The sequence below is a fragment of the Sinocyclocheilus anshuiensis genome, unplaced genomic scaffold (genome assembly GCF_001515605.1).
Source record: "Sinocyclocheilus anshuiensis isolate Anshui unplaced genomic scaffold, SAMN03320099.WGS_v1.1 scaffold1604, whole genome shotgun sequence".
NCBI classification, from domain to species: domain Eukaryota; kingdom Metazoa; phylum Chordata; class Actinopteri; order Cypriniformes; family Cyprinidae; genus Sinocyclocheilus; species Sinocyclocheilus anshuiensis.
Window position 1 is genome coordinate 558,127 of NW_015555841.1, and position 9,311 is coordinate 567,437.

Consider the following 9,311-nt stretch of genomic DNA (forward strand, 5'->3'; position numbering starts at 1 on the left):
CAGATAGGGAACGTCTCAGTTAATGGTCTGTTAATACACATGATTTTCAGATTCATGTGTTTAATCATTAAAAAATATCTCATTGAGACTACTATAATAGTCAAATTTCAACACCAGCAGCGTACATAATAACAAACATTCGAGAGATCAGGGATATTTTGCCTACTGTAAATGGTGTGCTGAAACCCCCAGCATCCTGTTTATTTATAAAATCCAATTGTTAGTTCATGTCTCCATGTATTTTGGTCTGTGTACAGTACTTGGGGAAAGCAAAAGTGTTGAAGGAACTCTGAAACCAAATTAACTCAACATACGTAGCATTGTGTTTCTTCTGAATTCCTCACACTAATCCATTTGACTTAAATTGAACAAAAGTGACTTAGCATGCAAAATATAATGCTAAATAGTTGTCCCCCATATTCATGTAGTGGAATTATTATTCAGTTATGAGCAAGCATGAGGCAGGCAAACTTCATGGTTTTATTTAGCACTGCAACCTCTTTCTTTGAACAAACCTCACACGTTTGTGACTGGGAGATCCACATCCATCAAAAAGGCCAACGTGAGACTCTCTTAAATTCAGTAACTAGATGTGAGGAGGCTTTCGGTTTAAGAACTGTCACAGGAATGAGGTAAGCAGTGTTGTGATTTGTCTGATTACTTGAGCATGTTCCTCCCAAACCTTTGTTGGGAACTCTATTTGTTTCAGGATTTCAGTTCAGTATGCCTCAGTATTATGTCCTGTTCTAAAGCTAATTTGAAGCAGCATCTGTTGCAGCATCAATGCAAATGTGGATTTAATTTTGCATCCTGTTTTTCTTTGCAATAAATGGTAATTGAGTAATCTCATAAATTGAAAACCTTGAACTTTCACAAGATTAATATGTAGATAAAAAAATCCTACATTTTAGAACACATTCACATTCAGGGATTATCTAACATAAAAGGGTTATATTGCCAAAAAAAAAAAAAAAGTTAAGCAATCATCTATTGTCAGTTGATCAGAGGCCTTTCTTCAAGAGCCATGCAAAGCCGCTTTGTTAATAGAATAAATAACTATGGTTTGTTTGTTTTTTTCATTATGAAGCATCTGAGGGACCAGAACAATGAAATCAGTGTTTCTGATTGGAGTTCCACTTTCTGTTGTGGATAAACAAATTGTATCACATATAGCTGGTAATTTACATTCATTCAATTAAATGAGAAAATAGATAGATACTTGATTAGTAATTGGCTGGTTAGCTCTTATCTGAAGGAATCGATCACATTGTAAGACTAAAGGAATCAGTTTAAGGCTCAAAGCATCAGAGTGTGGCTGCTCTCAGTGAACAACGATAGTCCTTTAGTAGAGTGTTTCCCAACTCTGTTCCTGGAGGCATGGCAGCAATACACTTTTTTTTTTTTTTTACTTTTCCTTATCAAACACACCTGAATCAACTCATCAGCCCATTAGTAGAGACTCCAAAACATGAAATAGATGGGTCAGATTGGGGAGATATCCAAAATGTGTACTTTTTGGTGTACCTCTAGGAGCAGGGTTGGGACACACGCTGCTTAGTTCAGTCTTTTAAGAAATTTAAAGGAGCTCTGGGCAACATAGATCCCAGGGTCGCAGAGGCACTAAAACCCTCCACCATGTTACGGTGGTACTCCAAGCAGGGCTTGGATATTCATGGATATTATTCAGAAATAAGTTCAGGATGCGTTAAAGGAATGGAGGGTACCTAGTTTGAGAGTTATTTGTGTAAGATTCTGACCTTCAGGGACTTTCAGTATTTATTTTGCTAAGTAAAACATGCTCCTGGATCAGCATATTTTGTTTGTGTCCATTACGGTCCAAAAACATAGACCTAACCATATCCTTAAAGCTGACCCTACCCTAAAATCAGAGGTAAATGATAGCTGAATAACAAGGGTGTAGATGCACCCTTATCCCTCAAATCAACAAGGATGTTAATCCAGGAACATGTTGTACTTGGTGAAATCACATTCACCTAAAAGGTGGACAGCCAGAGGAGGCTTGGAGTCACTGCTTCTCTGCATCAAAAGGAGCTAGGTGGTGAAGGCATCTGGTCAGGATGTTTCCTGGAATCCATTATGTGGAAGTGTTCCAGGCATGTCCAACTGGGAAGAGACCATCGAGGAAAACCCAGGATGCGCTGGAGGGAATATATCTCCCAAGTGGTCAGAATGCTGCGAAAGATGTAACATCATCCTGTCTGAAAGAAACCTAAATACTGGGATATAAATCTGTGTGCAAATTCCAACTAGGAGTAGGACAGTCCTGCTCTGGGGTAGAGGAGAGAGTCCTGCTCTCTCCTTTCCCGTGGCCACAGGGATAGTTCTGGCTCCCCAAAGCTCAAGCTAGAGCAGCTCCTCAAAGACCGCAAAAGTAATTTTCATCTGTTTATAATTTGGCCTACTGATTAACTGAATGCTTCAAACTTTTTTGACATAGTCCTTGATATGGACTTTTTGTGTTTTGATATATTAAATAAATATATTAAATAGTCTCCTTGTGTCCACTAAGTAGTGCATATGCACTATGATTTTCAGGAAACAGTCCAGACTAACCAGTTAGTTTCTCCAACAGTGCATGTACTATGGTAGTTACATCATTGTTCAGGCTGAACACAAGAGTCTGTTATAGTAAAGGAGGACCATTAATAAGCATGGAGTTGATGTGGCTTTCAACTAGCCCTGCAGAGAGATGCAACCATATACAGATGACATTCAAATTACAGTAGGGACTAAAAATTGTTTGAAAATACAGTTCAGATGCTGTCTTGATGTTACAGTCTGCCTACAAGCAATTACTTCACCTGTAAGCAATTTTGGATGAAGAAAAAAAAGAAAAGCCAAATGAACAAATGCTCACAAGCATGTGGGAGTGCATTGGATTGCTTTGACAATGCTTTGAGATCACAAAACCTGATGCAACCCGAATTTATTATATCTAAATTCAGTATCCACCAGAAAAACTGAATCCAAACCCAAAATGCTGGAATGGTCAAAAAGTAGACGATACCCCTGAGCAGTTAACAGTGCTTTATTTATACACAATACATGATGGAGAAATAACCTTACTCTTTCAGCATTTTTTGTTTTTCTTAATGATACATCAGGTATGTTTGCTATAATCTAGAGCACCACAGTATGCAAACAACAGTAAAACTATGCAACTATGCAAAAGAAAATTGCAAGATTCAATTTATTAACATTGTTACAGTATACAACAATGTTTATTAATCTAGGATGATGTTAATTTATAAATATAGTGCTATTCATTGATAATTCTTGTTGGTTCATAATATTAATTTATACCACTGTAAATGTTACAAATGTATTAGTATACATAGAAATGAATATAAACCTAGATGAATATATTCTGTAAAACAATAAATCATTGTTATTTCATGTTAGCTATTGCATTATGAACTAATGTTAAATTAATGGAACCTTACTGTAAAGTGTTACCAAAAAAACACAAGTATGTCACAGAATATATGTAAGGAAATTTGGCATGTGCCAAAACATGCATCTAATTTCTTGAATCGAGAGATCAGATAGATCGACTGACCATTTGCAACAGTGAATAAATTAAAAACTACATTTCTGCTGGAAAGAAGACATCAACTCTGTCCTCACTTGAGGAATCCCCTCAACTGGAAACAGTTATATTGTATATGTATGAATCAAGCAGAGGTCAGAATTTTGCTTAGAATTTATTAGCAATGTGAAGAGCAGACATGGCCAGCATCACCAAACACAAATGGGTTTTAATAGCAGGCACAAAGACGTCCGTTTCAAGAGAGTTTAGAACACTGACTCAAATTAAAGGACACTTGAAATCCAACTCTTGATGCTGATGTAACTGTAATGCTGATGACCATGGTGGATTTCTCAAATTTAAATAACTTTCATTAATGTATCCTTGTGTTTAATGAAACTCTTTAAATATACAAGGCATTTTACTGGTACACCTTTTCACAACACTATTTACAACCGGTCAAGACATTCATATGAACCTGTAATAAAGCTCTTGATACAATTCCATTAGTTTGTTTTCTTACAGTTTTTCCACCATCTGACCAACACTTCAAGTAAATATAATTTGACTTTTGAGGACTCCCAATAGTGAGCACTAGCCAGGGAAGAAACTCTGACTCATCGAACACTGATATTTTGCTGTGCCCGTCCATATTTTGACACCTGGACAAACATATTGGCAGGCCAAAAACAGCAATGTGTTTTCTTCACCTGTCCAATGCTGATGCATGTGAGCTCTGAATTTCATGGATTTTAAGACACATTCAAAATGTTTGGTACAAACTGGGAAGAAGTTTATGAATTTAATTTTTAAAACTGTGATTTCTCCTATTGCAAGATATACCATGATCACATTCTCCTCTCGTGGGGACTGCCATAGAATGCACTGTATTAACAAACAATTACATACATATATTACATTATTATAACATTTAGTTACAATCATGTCCCAACTGCATTAATGGCAGTATTTCCATAGCATGGACAACTGTGAGGTGTGACTTAATGACATTCTGTCATTGAATGGCATTCAACTGAAGCAATGGATAAAAGAATAAACAGAAAATAAAAATAATATAAGAGCCCCAATAATCAAATTTAACACCATTGTACAAATAACTTACATAAACAATAAAAAATATAACTTACAAAAGTATAACACTCAATAAATAGTTCTACTATGTACACTTTTATATGTTGCTAATAGACGCAAATCACTAACATACGGAAATATGGAAGCAGCAAACATTACAGGCATGAGGTACAGCAAGAAATCCTATGGTGCTTACAGTAGTGTGTGTCAAACAGCCCAATGGCAACTTCTTTTAACAAGCCAACAAACACTCTCAGATCTGTATGCTTTGAGGGATTACTGATGTCTAAAATAAAGCAAAAATGATGAGTATTTGGCGTAAGTGCACTCAGAACTGGTTTGGTGTATTGGATTGCTGATTTGCACATAGTGATGGAGAAACATATAATAAGTCTGAGAAGAGTGATTAAAACAGGAAACATTAGGCAGTTAGCCGGTACATTTCTGAAAAAAAAAAGCATTGACTGACAGGCCTGCCAATCACAAAACCTGTCAGGAAATTGGCAAGTTACTTGATGTTTGTGCTAACTTGGCGACATGGTTGCTGATCAGTTTTGCTGTCCATCTTGGCAATAAATGCTGACTAATGTTATCTCGAGTACAGTTACATGATTTCAGGTAATAGTAACTTCATACACTTGTTCTCCCAAGAATATATAGCAAACAAAATATTTATACATTACTATTATTATTATTATTATTATTATTATTATTAGAATTCTTGTACTCTCGTGCTTCATATAGTTTTTTTGTTTCTTTTGGGTGTTGAAGTTCCTTCATCATCATGATCATCATCATCATCATAACAATAATAATAATAATACATACTTCAATCTAACTCACAAAATGGCTAATTAAAAAAATAATAATAATAACATCCGAACAAACAAACATACATACATATAACGACCCATTTAAAGTCTTAATTTTCACACTTTCTGAAACATAAATATTAAAGCCAGTTTTCCATTATCCCAAAGGTTTGTTCAGACAGGGCATATCATTCCACTAACCTGTTTCCACATGTCACGTTACGACAAAACCAGACGTGAAGCAAGTGGAACCACAATAATCATCAGTAATCACAGAGGCAAACGATAATATACAGTAAAAGGAAAATCAAACATTACTAATTTCACCACAAACACATATTCCCTCCCAAATTGTCCTGCCTAACAATAGCAGCGATTTTAGAAGTTTTAACTTTCGTTCGACTGGCTACCGAAAAAAAAAGTGCAGCAACTGAGGTCATTAATACAAATACTGACTACTGGTACATAAGATTATTATGTATTACTTTTTTTTTTCCTTTTTTAATTTGATATTTTCTTTAGAAATATAAATGACTGCACTCGTGACACCACAAGCACAATAAAAGAAAATATTGACTTCAGCATCTGACCATGAAGTCTTTATGCCACATACATGAGGACTCAACACTAAAAAAAAAAAAAAAAAAAAACACGATATGGTTGTCTGACTTTCTTCCAGATGTCGTTTCTTTTTTTTCCCCTTAATCATAAATGTCATAGTAACTATACTTTAACTACCATATATCTACAATTGCACAAAGTGATGCCCATTATTAAAACATCAGGCAAAATAATTTTTAATGCTTTAGCATGTTTTCCATGCCAATAAAACAGCCAATGTTCAAGGAGCCATTTTCCTTAGCCTTGGCCCGATCGCACTAAATTAATAACTTAAAGGAGAAGAAGACAAACCTTATCAGAAATGTTTTGTTCAATTTATCTGCATAAGCATGAATTTTTGCACCTGGCAAACTCTTCAGCAGGTGAGTACCACAGTAACATTATACTTATTTCTTTACCATGTGCTTCAGTATTATGGCTTGTGGCATTTTGAACGAACAGCCAATATAAGGGGACATCACGATAGACCAAAGGGGGGTTAAATTCAGCTCTTCCTAAAGAGTTTAGCTACAATCCTAATTAAACACACCTGAACCAGCTAGTCAAGGTCTTTAGGCAGGTGTTTTGGAGTAGGGCTGCAACTACAGTCTTCAGTACACACCTGATACAGAGTCAAACCTGGAGATGCAGACATTAGTGAGAAACTAGTTAAAACATTTTAAGGTCATAAGGGGAAGAACTATTAAAGGAATAGTTCTCCCAAGAATGAAAATGTGCTAAAATTTTACTCCCCCTTCAGGCCATGTAGATGGGTATGTTTCTTCATCAAAACGCCATCAGAATGAAAGTCCAAACAGCTAAAAAAAAAAAAAAAAAAATCACAATAATTCACAAGTAATCCACATGACAGTCCAACAATTAACATCTTGTGAAGCCAAAAGCTGCGTGTTTGTACTAAACAAATCCATCAAGACGTTTTAACTTCCTACCATTGCTTCTGGTTAAAACATAGTCCATAATCCATAACTGACTACCTGTATTAGTCCATAAACCATAATAATGCTTCCTCCAGTGAAAAGTCCATCACCTGTTGTGATGAAAAAATCCACCCACATTTTAGAGCTGTTTTGGACTTTGTCAGTCCACTCCAGTGCTTGATCTGCGCACATTTCTCACCTGATTCAGACCAGATTACTTTTTTTTTCTTACCAAAGACATACATGTTTTTGTATTTTAGATGAAAGCAATGGTTTGAAGTCAAAAACATACTGATAATGAGCTTTTATTCACTACACAAATGTTAATTGATGGACTGGAGTGGTGTGGTTTACTTGTGGATTGTTGTGATGTTTTTATCAGCTGTTTGGACTCTCATTGTGATGGCACCCATTCACTGCAGAGGGTCAATTGTTGAGCAAGTTATGCAATGCAATATGTCTTCAAATCTGATGAAGAAGCAAACTCATCTACATCGTGGATGGCCTGAGGGTGAGTAAATTTTCAGCACATTTTCATTTTTGGGTAAAAAGTAATAATCATTAAAGTGATTTTCCTGATTTTGAAATCTGATTACGATTTTGCATATATAAAGTAATTCCGATTACCATTAAGCTAAATTGTTTTCTTTTTTTCTTTCTTTCTTTTTTTTTTTTTTTTGGCAAAAACACATACAAGTGGTTAACAAGTTGGCACATGTGCAGTAAGTTACCTTTGAAACGTTTTTGACTGGCAGCAGATTCACTGAGATTTGAAAGCGTGCGTAAGAGTCTCCATTTGTCGTCATCATTCATATTACATAATCATGGTCAATTTAATAATGCAAAGCACCGCAGAAGTACCACAGCAGCAGTCCATAGTACTCATGCAGTCTTCTGAAGCTGATGGGTTTGTGTGAGGAACAGACCAAAGGTTAATCTGTTTTTAGTTGCTGAAAATGTTCCCCTCCATCAGAGCTCACAAATACCTTCCATGCTTGCGGTCAGATTGAAATATGGCACGTTTGGACGTCACACTACGCTTTGATGTCATTGGTTCTCATGTGTGTTGAAACCAGAGAGTGGAGAATGACATGCGAGATCTGCAGCAGACGGAAAGATTTTCTGTGAATATTCACTTTAATTTCAATCTCTTCATCACACAAGACCTGTATGGCTTCAGAAGACTTGTATGGAATACTGTTTTTTTTAATTGAACTGTAATTTTATGGAAATTATGTGCATATTTTATGATTTTTTTTTAAGTATTTCATACAGACAACAAAAATGAGTAAATGATAGAATCTTCAGATTTTGGGTGAACTAAGCATTTCAGTTAAATAAAAGGTTTATGACAATGGCCTCTACATTCAGGAATTTGTGTCTATTTTGCATTCGGACCAGACGAGTTACAATTCAGCACTGGCCCGGAGCTTTAATGGGAGGTCTTCGGTCATGGATGGTTATATTTATCAGAGGTAAGTATTAAGGCAGACTGACGGCACACTAGATCATGGCCTGCATATTCCTGTTGTCTGTTGTTTGACTAATTAGCAGCAATCGTAGCAGCAACAACAGCAGCCATGCTAAAGAAACCAATTCATTCTCACCATATTTATGCACAGATCTATCGGTGTGCATTTTAAATCAACCTCAAATTGCAATTATTTCATAACAGAATGTAAATAGTGTGCGACGAGACCTGCAGCTCTTCCCCATTGCGCATTTATGTTTGATAGATTTGCATCGTTTCAGGAACATTCAAATAATCACTGATTAGTCTTTAAAAACAACCCACAATCATGTGATTGCTCTCCCGCCAACTGTACGGTCCTTGTTTTGGGACCCAGTCTGCTTCTATAGGGACACAGGTGAGGGCGGAAACGCCACGCACCACCTTCCTGGGATGACTAAAACAAATCAAGTCCCCTAAACGATTTCGAGAGTGCGTTTCTTCTTTTTCTGGCTTTGGTCAAATCAGTATGGTTCCCTTGAGATGCCTTGCTTTAATTTTTTGGAGGGGTTGTGAGAGATCTACAAATGGCATAAGGCCGGGACACACCAAGCCGACGGCGAGCGACAGTCGGGTTAGTTTGTTTGGTGTGTTCCACTCGTCGGCTCTCGTCGGGCTCACGTCGGCGACAGTTTGCCTGATTCAACATGTTGAATCGGCGTCGGGGCCGTCGGCGTGAGTGAGAGCTCTGATTGGACGTTCAGTTTAGCGAATGAGTCAGTGCCCGAGAACTAAAGCGAAAGTGATGAAAACTAGCACGTAAATGAAGGCGGTACAGAGAAGGCTGTTTAAATGTTACGTGATCTTTC

General features: G+C 36.7%; 1 long non-coding RNA gene across 1 annotated transcript; it reads left to right on the plus strand.

Moving 5' to 3' along the window:
- Positions 1-1,549: 1,549 nt before the first annotated feature.
- Positions 1,550-6,841, plus strand: LOC107675508 (uncharacterized). The gene is made up of 3 exons (XR_001632604.1): positions 1,550-1,562; positions 5,387-5,393; positions 6,753-6,841. It is a non-coding gene; the product is annotated as an uncharacterized LOC107675508 (long non-coding RNA).
- Positions 6,842-9,311: the final 2,470 nt, after the last annotated feature.